Source organism: Takifugu flavidus, chromosome 13 (assembly GCF_003711565.1).
Source record: "Takifugu flavidus isolate HTHZ2018 chromosome 13, ASM371156v2, whole genome shotgun sequence".
NCBI lineage: Eukaryota > Metazoa > Chordata > Actinopteri > Tetraodontiformes > Tetraodontidae > Takifugu > Takifugu flavidus.
In genome coordinates this window covers 1,965,057-1,978,365 of record NC_079532.1, presented here as the reverse complement: position 1 = coordinate 1,978,365, position 13,309 = coordinate 1,965,057, and the positions used below count along the sequence as shown (strand labels likewise).

The following is a 13,309-nucleotide window of genomic DNA, read 5'->3' as shown; positions in this document are numbered from 1 at the left end:
ATGGGAAGCAAACTTACTCTGACCCTGTAACAGCCTTTTTCTCTTCACTTTTACAACCCTGGGCTTTTTCCAGGGAGTCAGGAATAGTTACCATAGTGATGGCCTTTTTCAAGTTCTTCTGAAGATAACCCGCTGAAAAACACTGGAATGAATGATAGATGGAGCAGCGAGCTTGTTTGGGCAGGAGTGGAGTGATGTCCAGGGTACAGGCAGGGTATCTTTCCTCCTCTCAACAGCTCCCTTCTCTCCTGCGGTGGCAGCGACTCGCCTGGCATTTGCCCTAACACGCAAGTACCAACCTCTGATCTTCGCCTGGCTTTAACTTTGGCCAAGTTTCCATCCCTGCTCATATTTTTACAAGGCTGGAGGAGTTATCTCGGGATGCGTAAAGATTAGCGAACATACTTGTTGAAGCACAAATGTCCAAACACCATGCGAGATCATAAATCAGCAATTGTTAATCTTGGGGAAACAAAGCTGCTCTCCAACAGGATTAATCTGTTTTGCACCAATAGATGACTTACACCACAAAAAATATGACTTTCATTTATTTTGTTCAAAGTTTATGACCAAGAAACACAGACTTTAGCTTAAGAAACATCTCCATTTTGTTTCTCTTTGCATGTGAGCTAAAAAATATTTGGCATTCCTAATGAATACAGCAGAACTCATCAGATTCAGTGTCAATTTGCATCTCCAATAACAGATGACATGCTGTTATAAAGGTATTTATTCAGCCCTAATTGTGAAATTATTTTCTATTCTATTGCTAACTTTTTATCCCCGTTCCTATGAGCAGGATGTATTTATTTACACAGTAAATTTCAATGGGGCAATTTAAACTGGCATTTGTTTGCACAGACCAAAAGTCTGAATGTATTCCGCCACCTAAAAAAAAGCATTCAGCAACAGCCCATGGCATGTTACAAAGCACCCACGTAGCCTTAGAAGCACCCAGTTCATTTGTTGCAGTCTCACTGTTAGAGCTTTATGCGGGACCATCAACATTCCCCAGAATCACACTTGACAGAGCATCTGTGGGACAGCGTAGGACCCTTTGAGGCCTCATTGTAAATCCGATTTTATTAACGGTTGGGTTTGAAGGCCTGATTCACCCAATGAGGTTATACCACAGAGTTCATAGGTACGGTAGTTAGTGATGTGGTGGGACACATCTTCCATTCTGGGGAGGCCACTAAAACCAGTGTCCAGGGTTTTGCCTGCAGAATACTGCACTATAGAGAGATGATTGTTATGCCACCTCCTCTGTTTAGGTTAAAATGATGTGACCAAGTGGTATTATGTGAGAGGTACACATCAGACAGCAAGAATTTAAAGTTGAACACCCCAGTTCTGTCATAAAACAAATGAATAGTCTTTATGGTGCCCAAGAAGGTTGTTAATCATGTTTTCTCCACTGTCAGGACAGAGCTCTCAACAGTTAGGCTTTGTTGGACCTCCGCAGAGGGTAGTTTATTATTGTTGGTTGAACACAGGTCACTGTTGTGCCATCACACAAATGCACAAACCCATGCATGCAAACACAAATGTAGATTCAAATTGTGATTAATGTGTTCATTTCAAATATGAACGGCAGTAATTAAAAATGAGACATTCATCCTAAAACAGTACAAAAACAGTATGATTTAATGATATAAGAGCTATATTATTTGATACTCTAAGAAAAGCATTTTACTATGTTCTTCCTATAACTTACTCAAGTACACTTTTACTGTCATGTATTTTGCAACTTTTGAATATACATACATATGCACAGCATAAAATGTTTCTACTTTAAGATTAACCTGAATTTTGGAAATTTTTCTGCAATTTCAGATTCATTTTTTTTAGATTACTTATGGAAAAATATATTGGAGAAACAATAATCTTGCCACAATATTGGGGCTGTAATTGCTAACATTTTGCAACCCTTTATACCTATAATCAGTTACGAACGGTTTAGTAAAGTAGGGGAAGACACGCTAATCGGATTTCGGTGAATCGGTTCTTAAGTGGCGCGGGTGGACTCGCGCGGACAGGAGGGAGGGTCTCGTGCGCTTGAGGGAGAAGATGTGGGAGAGGAGGGGGACGAATTCATTCACCACGGCTACAAAACGCTTCCGCCTCAAACACTTCCTTGAAATTTGCACAAGTTTCCCGAGTGGCGCAAAGCGACGACGGTAAGTTGAGTATTTTCTCGCAGTTTTAATGGGAAACGCATTACGTCGTTTGCCTGCAATTAGGACGTGATGACGTGGGCGCGGGCTGTGGGGGTGGGGGTGTCGAATTGCCTGGCTGCTACTCCGTTTACCATGTTTTTTTAAGGTCTTAACGCTTAAGCGATTCCCCTCTGTCCAAATTATTTTGTACACCAGCAGCAAACAAACGCAGTATTTTATTTGACGAGAAGAGTTTATGCCCGGAGACATGAACTTGCAGGTAAACGCAGGTGCAGCTAATGATGTTTCTTGGGGCCGCGTTCCATGTAGACTAGAAGCTCCTTAGTAAGGTAGGACACGGGAGCAGCACTTTACCCGACTCTTCCTGGGAGAACCTATGGTAATTGTGGATCATTCGCAAACACCTGTGTGTGTTTCCTTCCAGCTTGCTTCTTCATATAAAGGGATCCAAATTAATTTATGTGTGAGACAAAATACTTAGGAAATGTTGCTTGATTGGTCCTCACAATAAATCCTGCTTACATAAAACTGAGATGTGTCAGGCCAGGACTGGGATGCAGAGAAAGTTTAATGGCAGGCTCCGACTTTATTTATTGGTGCCAATAACCCTCTCGACAAAGTGAGGAAATAAACAGGCTACAAAACTTTAAACTAAAGATCACTCCCGAGGAAGGAAAGATCTAAGATTAAACTCGAAACAAAAAAACTCCCCAGACCAGAAGAGAAACAAAGCCATTAGCAAAAATTTAACAAAATAAAATGCATTCCTTCAAAATGGAGGCTCTACAAAATTCAAAGGAACTCTGTCACTGCCAAAGGAGGGACACAAAAACAGCCATGAAAATTGAAGATAACTGATTCGCATACTAAATTACAAGTTACACAGAACATGCTCTCAATGCAGCATAAAAGGAACCTGACAACACCAGTATGAACAGACTGTGGCATGAAACAAGGACTTGGAGAAAGAAAGACTTTAATGCACGACAGGATGAAACAGCACAAGGGAAGACCAAATGGCAACCCTTTGGTTTTCACCCATGGGTTTCTGAAAGGCCAGATAAAATACATTCAAGTTACTCGAACAACCCCCTTTGTAACTATAGCCGGGGTACATTTCCCACAATATGGTATACAGAAAGGTGCTGCTCTGCATTTATTTTTGTCCCTTACAAATCATGAGCGACAAAGATTTTGGGTTGAGAAATACATTGGTTACTTGCTTTAGAAGAGTTTTAATGATTGTGAGTAACCAATGTCCTTCTTTTCTACACCTTTCGCAAATAATGAAACCAGAACACAATATTTCCACTTGGGCTTGTGATATAGAGGTGAATTTCTGCAAGGGGTGCATCTCACTGTAGGGTGTATTCTATGGCATCCCACCATGAGTCAAAAAGAGCCGTAGATCCGGTCCGAAATCACTGATGAATGTCTTTTTGTCACGCCCAGTAACTGTTGTCAGGCAAGTCAAACAATTGGTCACCCCCCAGATTTAAGGATTAATATTTAATTAATTTCCAAAATAATTTCAGGTGGATCACCACATCTTTTAGGATCATAAAATTTATCTGTTGAGACCATTGTGAATTGTGAGTTTTTTCTTTTGAATGAATATTTAATGATTGAAAATGAAAGGGAGTAGATTGGATCCAGGGCTTTTTTGAACCTGCTCCCAGCAGCAATCAGGAAGGACAATCAGGCAGGTCACGCATGAGAGAAGTGCAAGAGTCCTGATGATTCACTAAAAACATTAAAACAGAACTTAAACGACTAGCATTAATGAAAATGGTGGGGTTCTTCAGAGGATATCCTCTTAATATCGGACTCCTGTGTCAGGACAAACCATACAGCTGATAAAACAGTGTCAGGGCAGCTTATCAAACTACAGATGGACAAATTAATCCTCATTCCAGGAACTACTTCAGCACAACTGGGACTAATAATACTCCATGACCTTCACATGCATTCAGAAAGGTGACCACTGGCCTCCTCTGCAGTCTACTCTACTTCAATCTACGCTATTTTGTCATTTGCACCTTTTAGTAGATTTATTTACACTTCCCTGGTAATTACACCTGAGGGAGGCAGGACACCATTTTCTCTGTGCTCTTTGGGTGATGCAGCTGTTTCTGACCCTGACTAATGTGTGAGAGGCAGGAGTGCACCCTGGATGGGCTTTCATTCCTTTATAGATATCTGTACCTCCTGCGCTGATGCTCCAAATCTATTTCATGTTTGAAATCTCAGCGTTCTGGATGGATAGCCGCTTCAACTGAGTTTTCAAACAAGTACAACTCATTTGATGTGATTCATTTGAAGATCTTATCAGTGCTTGCTGTGAAGTTTGCGGTGGATCGCCATAAATCATGTAACTCGGAGTGCTAGCATGTTTCATAAACCACACCATCGTAAATAACTGCTGAATAACTGATATTTGCAGGAGCGCATATATACCAGGGGCATCCCTATGGTGTCCAAATAACTGCCTGTTACATATTTGTCAGTTTTGATAACTACCAGAAAAGAGATGATAGTAAATTATTTAGCTTTTTTATTTACAGGAAAGACCGACCTGAATATTCGCGTTGCAGGTGAAGCGTGGGACGTGCTCAGGTTTGCAAATGCCATGGAGCTCTCTCATAATGAAAGGAAGCATAAGCACAAGTGCTCTCTGGTACTCTGTGTTTGATTTACTTCCTCTTATCTGGTTATGGTCATAAATATTATTTTGCCAGATGTGGTATGCAGCACAGCACTTTCTCCAGAGATATTAAAGGTTTGATATCCAAGTCTTTTTCTACAATCCAACTGTAGAGCCAGCTAAGGGAACTGGACTTGGAGACCATTTCAGGTCATATCCGTGTGTGTGTGTGTGTGTGTGTGTGTGTGTGTGTGTGTGTGTGTGTGTGTGTGTGTGTGTGTGTGTGTGTGTGTGGAGCGAGGGAGGGAGGGAGTGAGAGGCTTCTGGCTGATTGAATGAGAGTGAGATACAGAATTTCGCCTGAAATTTCATGGGGTTTGGGAATGAATAGGAGGATCTCCAGACGGAGAGATGGATTAAGATTTTCGGGTGGTTGGGATATTTTATGAGGAAATTTTGGAGCGATGGCAGACAGCTGAAGATATACAACATAAATTTTATTTTTCAGCTGTGCTTAATATATGTCTCCACCATGAAGCCTCTGAAGAAGGGAATTTTTATGCTTTAACAGGTGGTAAATGAACAACAAATTCTGCCATGTAGACAGTGATTGTGGATAATCAAACAAATATGAATAGTTTAGCCTAAATTCCAGCTCAGTGTCACTTGGAGAAAGATTCGTACAGGCTATATTGCAGCCTTAGCGTCCTTTGCTGTGTTCAGAGTTCGATTATTCATTGCTAATGTTAATTTACATGTCTGTCAATGTACATTACCTTTTTTTTTCTAGACTCCACGCTCACTGCATTTACAGTCCACAGGTTTGTTGTTCTTTAAAGGTAAAGATGCATTTTAGAACCTTTGGAGCAGGAACCATGTCATTATTTCCATGTCAACTGACCCACGGGATGGTGGTAGTAGGATGTTTTTGGACTATATTGTTATATGACGAGTGCATGCTGGTCATTATGCAAGTAGAGGAAAGGGAGGGGGTGTCACCCTAGCCCAGCTGTGACAGTGATCTTTGTAATCACTCCTGAACAGCATTTTCATTTCTCAGATCCACTCGGCCCTCTCTTCTTGACTTGAACTGAACCCTGAAAAATGAGGTCAGGGCTGTTTCCAGCTGTGTCTCAACTTGGCAATAGTTTAGTGCAATTAAACAGAGATGGACGAAGCCAGACAACACTGAGAGGATCCACTGTCAGCAGTAATCTGCTGTGTGACAGTGGCCCTTAGAGGGCTGAATGAGAAAACATATTACTATTGGGAAATAGATTAGATCAGTATTACTCTCGTCTTATAAAGTCCAGAGATAACATGGTAGCCAACACTTTTTCTACACCCGACTTTTAAAGACAATATATCCAATAAGGTTTATGGAGAAGTGTGTTTGATGACAAGATTTATTCTCAGGGTCAACTTTTGGGTGTAGCAGTCAGATTACAATTGTCTTTTAGTCAGATCAGAGTTGGGGTTAAGTGGCCAGGGATGAGAGAAAGTGTGTGTGTGTTGTAAATAAATTCCTCTACCCACCAATCATGTGATTAACAAGAGTTAAACCAGATGTTGAAGAATTGTCCCTAAAATGAGTCTCTCTCTCTCTCTCTTTATCGCTCTCATACACACACATTTACATTTTATAATTAATTGTGGATTTATCATATTGAGGCATCCCCACCCACAGAGGTTTTTATTCTATCAAACAGATAGTTTATGAATTACTATCTCCATATCTCGTACTTGTCATTCTTTCTCCTGCCTTTTTCCTTCCACATTCAACACCCATGAAAACCACAGCCAATGATAAACTCTTCTCTTTGTTTCAAAATGATAACCCCCTTTTTAAAAAAAAATCTTGGTCCCCACTAGTTTCATTGGCACTTAAAATCAACTTATGTCAACATTTGTAGTTGAATCAAGTATGTTAACATGCAGGTATGCACGTATGTGGGGAGCTTATATCGGCAGACTTGGGTCAAACTAAAATTCCCATCCAAAAAATAACATTGCCTGGGGAGGCTTTTCCCCTACAGTTGTGTGATAATAGATGTGTTACTCATCTCACACAGATTCCTGCTGTCATTGCTAGCAAACAGTACAAACATTTGTGAGAAGACGTTGTGTTTGTGTGCGTGCAAAAAGAATACGAGCCAGCTGCATAAAAATGGTACACTGCATTTCATTAGACTTGATCTCCTTTTCTTTGATATTTTATTTGTTTTGGAGTCAGTACATGGAGCTTATCTGCTAAATAGCTGACAGATTTCACAGATTTGTTTGGTTTCCACCAGCTTTCACTGATGAAAAATATTTCCCTTCAATTTTGCCTCATTGGTGATTTGATTTTCAGTTTAACTACCAGCAAATTACTGGCAAGATCAGGATTGATGAGAGCCTCTTTCTCCAATTGAAATCAAATGACATGTGAAACACTGTCTTAACTAGAGCTTGGTAGAAAAGAGGATGTTGTTGTTGGTGAGACTGCTCCAAACAACATCTGGGTGTTGCGTTAATTATACTGTGTGTGAATAGTGGAAGGAGAAGACTTTGCTCAATCAGGGTTCAAGTAGTTCGAGCCTGAGGATGCAACACTGAGCGCTGCAGTGAACAGTAGTAAGGTCATTGATCAAGGTCATCAGTGACCAGGGACTGCATAAAGTCACTGCTTCTGCTGTGTGAAGATATTTAGATTAGGCATAAGATCCTGGTTATTACTAACACGTATCGGTATTTATTTTGTTTATCATTTCATCTCTTCATGTTGTGATTGCTCCCATATGTCAGGCCTGACCAGGACTCTCTCTCTCTCTCTCTCTCTCTCCTCTCTCTCTCTCTCTCTCTCTGCAGTGTGTGTCCCTCTAAGGGACTCACACACTCACAGGGAAACCCTCCTGATCTTTGTCAGCAATCAAGTCTTCTCTGAGGACTTATTAGGAGTGGGTGGGCATTTTGTCACTGTGATGGATGTATGGGGAAATTTAGGTTGTTGTAGGGCAGATTGTGGACAGTGTGTTTGGACACACACATCCTCAGGCATGCTTCGTAGTGGTGAAAGGTATTTCGATGGCTACAGCAGATGCTTACAGCCTGATCACCACATGTATTCTGTATATCAAGAGCTATTGCCTAAGCATGAGATGTAAAGGGAGCATGTGTGTTTTCAGTGTTTGCTGTGTGTTATTTGTGTTTAGCCTCTGGAGATGATCCAGTATTTAGGGTGTGTTTGATGGCAGTACGCTGTTTGATTCAGTGCAGCAGGGCCCAACCCAGAAACAGGAAATGTTGAAACACAGATGGGTGAGTTCTGGCCCATGTGTGAATACACAACCATATTTATGTTTGATTATTTGTTCTGTCTAAGTCCTTGTATGAAGCTTGAGGTGTTACTGACGGAGGAGATACGATGAAAACAAATTGTTGAAAATGTGGAAGTATTGTCGTTTACTACACATGGACATCATCTGGAACCCGTATTAGCAACATTTTAGGAGAGGATCTTGGAGAATGTTACATGTACATGACAGCACACCTTAGGGTTACATGAAAAAACTAAAATACATGTGGGGAAACAACAGAATGATTGTGTTCATGTGATTAAAACAGAACTTTAAAAACGCATGTAAAGATGTTCCAGATGTCAGGTCAGTGGGTCTGACATGATGTGACTCTTGGCTATTGTTGTGGTCTGTGGCCTCATAGACCAGAAATGGTCTTAAACTAACAAACTAAAAGAGGTCAAATCGCTTCTTAGAAGGCAAAATGATTTAAACAATAAATAATTTATACTCCAATGTGTTTTATAGGGGAATATAGTGCAATTAAATATCATAGATGTGCATGTAAACCTAGAGAACTTTGAATACTTTGGATGTTGAATAATGTAAATTAATTAACTACTTTAATAATCCACCATCACATGCAATATAAAGAACAATATTAATCTCTGTATTGTTAATTTTAGGTATTTATTGCAAATTTGATGTGGATAAAATAAACATATCTACAACAGCCAACCTCTGCACTCAAACTATTGATACTGACATTTAACATGATGCCATAATGTTGGAATTTGATTAGCAGCCCTAATAGAACAGCACAGAGGATGTTCCACTTATTGAAGATCTCAGCATTTGTACAGCTCAGATGAAGGAATAAAATTAAAGACATTAATTCGTGTTGGGAAAACCCCACTAAATAAGAGTACATTTGCTTTCAGAACATAATTATACATTGCAGGTGTTACACAGCTTTGGCAACTCTTCTTGTGTTGGCATGGTGCTACAGACCTGCAGGACTTGCTTATGTTCAGCCAGTGTTTGTGGCAAATCGGACCTGTTTTCTCCCATCCCCATGTTTGGACACCAAGTTTCATTGTTTTGCACATGGACCATTAAAAAGGAGGCCCGTGGGCTTATGAAAATAAAAGCTTTCCACTGCTGCACACTGAGCACAGCCAATCCACTGTGATTTAAGCCATGTGTGTAAAACCGTGTCAGAAAAAGTCTGTCCAAAAAAGTGTTTTTCCCGCAGTGCTCGAAGTTGTCCATCATGCTGAATCTGTGGCTGAGTGCATGTTTTGTGGAGATGGATCTCATTTTCCAGCATGGTTATTAGGATGAATTCAGTGGTCATAAACAAACAACGATTGTCTGTGTCTAAACGCAGAGGTGTTGTTGTCACTCGGCTGAAAAATCGTTCCTTGTTGTGTCTCTAAAACAAGTGCTGCAGCATTGAAGCATTCACCTGTGACCTGTTCCCTTCTTGCAGGGTCTAACAGAGCCTTAAATCCCTCTCTCTCTCTCGCACGTGCTTTCTCTGGATCTGAAATACCTGTGAATAAAGTTGGGGGAAAATCCTTTTTGTTCCCTGGCAGTCAGCATTGATCCAGTACTGTTGACAAGGGAGAGGCTCAAGGTGCAGCTACTACGTCCATCAGCACTTGGTGCCACCAAACACCGATGCTTAGAATCCTGCTAAGACTTTGAGCATGATGGTTTCCTGTTAGCATCCATATTCCTGAACATTCACAGTCAAAGCATAAATCTACTGGGACATGAAGCACACCTCGTATATCAGAAAACGAAGCATACAGACATTCATATTTCAAACTTTGTCTTTTGTAGGTCTCACTGGATGATACTGAAGTAGGAATATGTTTTATGACCCAAACATAAAGCAGTTTAACAGGATGGGTCTTCAAATACTAAACACAGTTGTCCCAGTATCAAAAGTCAAATCACTTTGTCTGTAAGTGGAGATGCAAATTTGGAAAATAAAAAAGTCATTTTAAAAATATTGAAAGCCAAGACGTGTGTTTGATTAATAGGAATTTTGCTTCTTTTTATGGTTCCATCATCAAACTTAGCCAGAGGTTGATCAGGGTTTGTCAATGTCCCGCTGGGCGATTGAAAGCCAAGACGTGTGTTTGATTATTCGGAATTTTGCTTCTTTTTATGGTTCCATCATCAAACTTAGCCAGAGGTTGATCAGGGTTTGTCAATGTCCTGCTGGGCGATGTCAATTGGAAACATGAGGGGGTGCCTCGACGTTGTGTAATGCATTGTAATTCACTGTCAGCACTTCTATGAATCTACCGCTCATGGCTGAAGGCGATGAAAGTGAAAACATTTCTATGTTCCCCAATCCAAATTTAATTTACAAAAACTCTGCAAGCACTCACAGGTCAATTCTTTAATTCTCAAAATGGCTGCCCTTTAGAATATTTGCTTCTACAGGATGCTGACTGATGCGAGTGTTTACTGCTGCTCACATGTATACGCTGAGTTCAGTATTTTCACAATACCATGATGCGTATCTATGAATACAGGGAGCATCCGTAACCCTCTTTAGAAACACCTCTGGTTGATATTACAGGAGCAGATTCAACAGCAACAGTGAGAATCATCATCATTTTATTTGCTTTATTTGGCATCACCATTCCAAATCAGTGTTTTGCTTCATTATCAGTTTGTGGTGCAGACAGAAGTTTCATATCTGCTGCTTTACAGCATCTGGCATGTCCAAACATGAGAGAATTTGTTTGCGATTGAGCAGTGATTTCAGCTCCGTCTTGCTGTTTTCCTACTGCTACAATGACAGAACTTGGCCGCTGAATTCTCAGCGTTCTGATTTATTTGTACAGTTTTGTATGGTGATGCTCTTTATCTTCCCAGAGATATTCAGAGTTTTTATGAAACTCTTGAAGCGTGTCCAAGGCTCACTTTAAGCTGAAGCCCTCCTGCTGTTACACACGTTTCCAATAGATGAGAACAAGGCTGCGGGAAATCACAAAAAGAGGATTTGCTCCATTGAGCATCATACAGTATGTGAACCCTTTTATATCACCCAGATCAAAAGAAACAGATTTTAGGAATTCTCCGTATTTGATCTTATCAAATAGTTCAACTCTGTGTATACAAAAGAGTCACTTTAATATAGCACTGATACTCAACAACGTTATACAAAATACTGTGTATAAACAGACATCCGACAGTTCCTTATTCAATTTCCCCACGGGGATGAATAAAGTTCATCTTAATCTTATTTGGTCTTGATCAGCATTACTGCACAGACCAAGACATTCTTCAGACAGGTGCTTATAAATCAACCGCTGATTGACTCAGATCAGATTATATCTCTTGTCCACGCAGGGAATACTCATCCAGCTCACATTATAAATGAAAATCAAGTGTTGTGTCCTCTCCATCCTCTATAAATACAGATGTCGCTTAGAAAGAGGTGTGGGGTCCCTGCCTGTTGTTATTGGTTGGGGGGGGGGGTGATGTTGACTTACATGAACATGAAGTTATCACTTTTTGCCTTTGACATCTTTGTCTAATTTGCCACAATTGTGTACATCTTGTGCATTGTACAAAAATGACACTATCCCTTCCAGAGCAGGAGTTGTGTTACTGGAGCAACACTGAAAATGGCGTCTCATGATACTGTCCTTACATCTGATGTGTCAAGATGTGTCTGAACAAAAATATATTAGGTAAAAGTTCAGTGGAAATGCGTATAACATGGTTGTTGTCAATATTTGACGTTTAGTTTACTTTGAAGTTTAAATCATCATTTAAAAAAATAGTAAAAGCCTAAAGTGTCACAAAACATTGAAAGAATTTAGAATGATGTATAATTTATAATGTGACAAGATGATTAAGAACCACCATAATAAATCTGGGAGACTAGCTCTTTTTATTTCTTGACAGGAAAACTGTCAATGCTTGACCACTGTTGGCTCAACACAAATCACTGTCAGTTTGGTCTTGCTCTGAATTTACTTCTGGAATTTTCTGGATCTTCTTCCAGTGGGCACTTTCACTACCTGTCAGCAGAGCAGCACTGTTCTGTCCAAGTCCATGTTCGTAGTAACCGATGCAGAGTAATGCTGAGTTCTATCTGTGATCCCACATCTCCCCACTGAGGGGCAGTAGTTTAATGACGATAGCAGGAATGAGGATGATGCTGCGCTTTCAGGTGGCCTCATCTCAGCTGTTGTGAAAACTAATAAGATATTATTGCCAAATTTCCCCTATTTGTAAAGTATTTGGAAACAATTATCAATGTGTCATTGAAATGATCCCTGGCTGAGTGCACTTTTATGATTAGCCCCTCAACTGTTTCTACGCTAATCAATCTCAAGCTCAAAATTGCTACCAGGTAGAATCATTGACAGATTCTTTCCCCTGTAATGCCTCCTGCAGATTGCAGGTAAATACATAATTAACTGAACTAAAGTGGAGGAAATCCAGAGAATCTGAGCACCAGGTTTCAGAGTAAAGCATCTTGTTGTAAAAGATTCTTGCACGTCATTTTGTATTCAGGGTAATTGGCACTAGAATAAAAGTTAGGTATTGTCCAATGACTTTAAAACAGTGTGAAAGTCTATCCAAGGTGTCGAAGTGCAACCTTTGTCTAAATGCGGCCTTTTTTTTTGGTTTGGTTTTGGATTTCTATTAAAAGATTGCAAGTGTTACCGGGTTAATGAATGCTCTGCTAAACCAGAGGCAGAGCTGCAGAAGTGTTTGCCCTTTAAAAGGCTGCTGTATTGTAATGTCTCTCTCTCCCTATTTCTCTCTCTCTTTTAATGGACCATCACCCCAGTGATCGCGGTGATGTTTGCACTGTCACAAACACTGGAGCAGATCCTGGCCGGGGACCCACATCCACCCACTGATTACCTGTGTGTGTATGTGTGTATATGTGTTGTGGGCATGGCAAAAAGGTTTGTTAAAACCAGTGTGAGCACGCATGTCTCGCCCAGACTGTCTGATGTGTGGTTGCTTTCCTGTAGGGCTCGTGGAACTGGTAACTTAACTCATATACGAGTGCACCAGTACAATGTTACACACCTTTAATGAATCAGGGATGAAATCCTCCAGAACCAACTGTACATGTTAAACTCTGTCTTTTTGTTTAATTTATTATTCAACTGTTGTTTGCAGGGAAATTAGCTCATTGCTGCTTATCATGGGCATGG

At 40.4% G+C, this 13,309-nt stretch overlaps 1 protein-coding gene across 2 annotated transcripts in view; it reads left to right on the top strand.

Annotated features, from left to right (window-relative positions):
• Positions 1-2,032: 2,032 nt before the first annotated feature.
• LOC130536123 (uncharacterized) overlaps positions 2,033-13,309 on the top strand; it is a 144,362-nt gene continuing 133,085 nt past the window's right edge. For both annotated transcript variants that reach the window (XM_057051788.1, XM_057051787.1), the window contains exon 1: positions 2,033-2,180. The gene's annotated coding sequence lies outside the window, so the exon portion shown is untranslated. The remainder of the gene's footprint in view (positions 2,181-13,309) is intronic.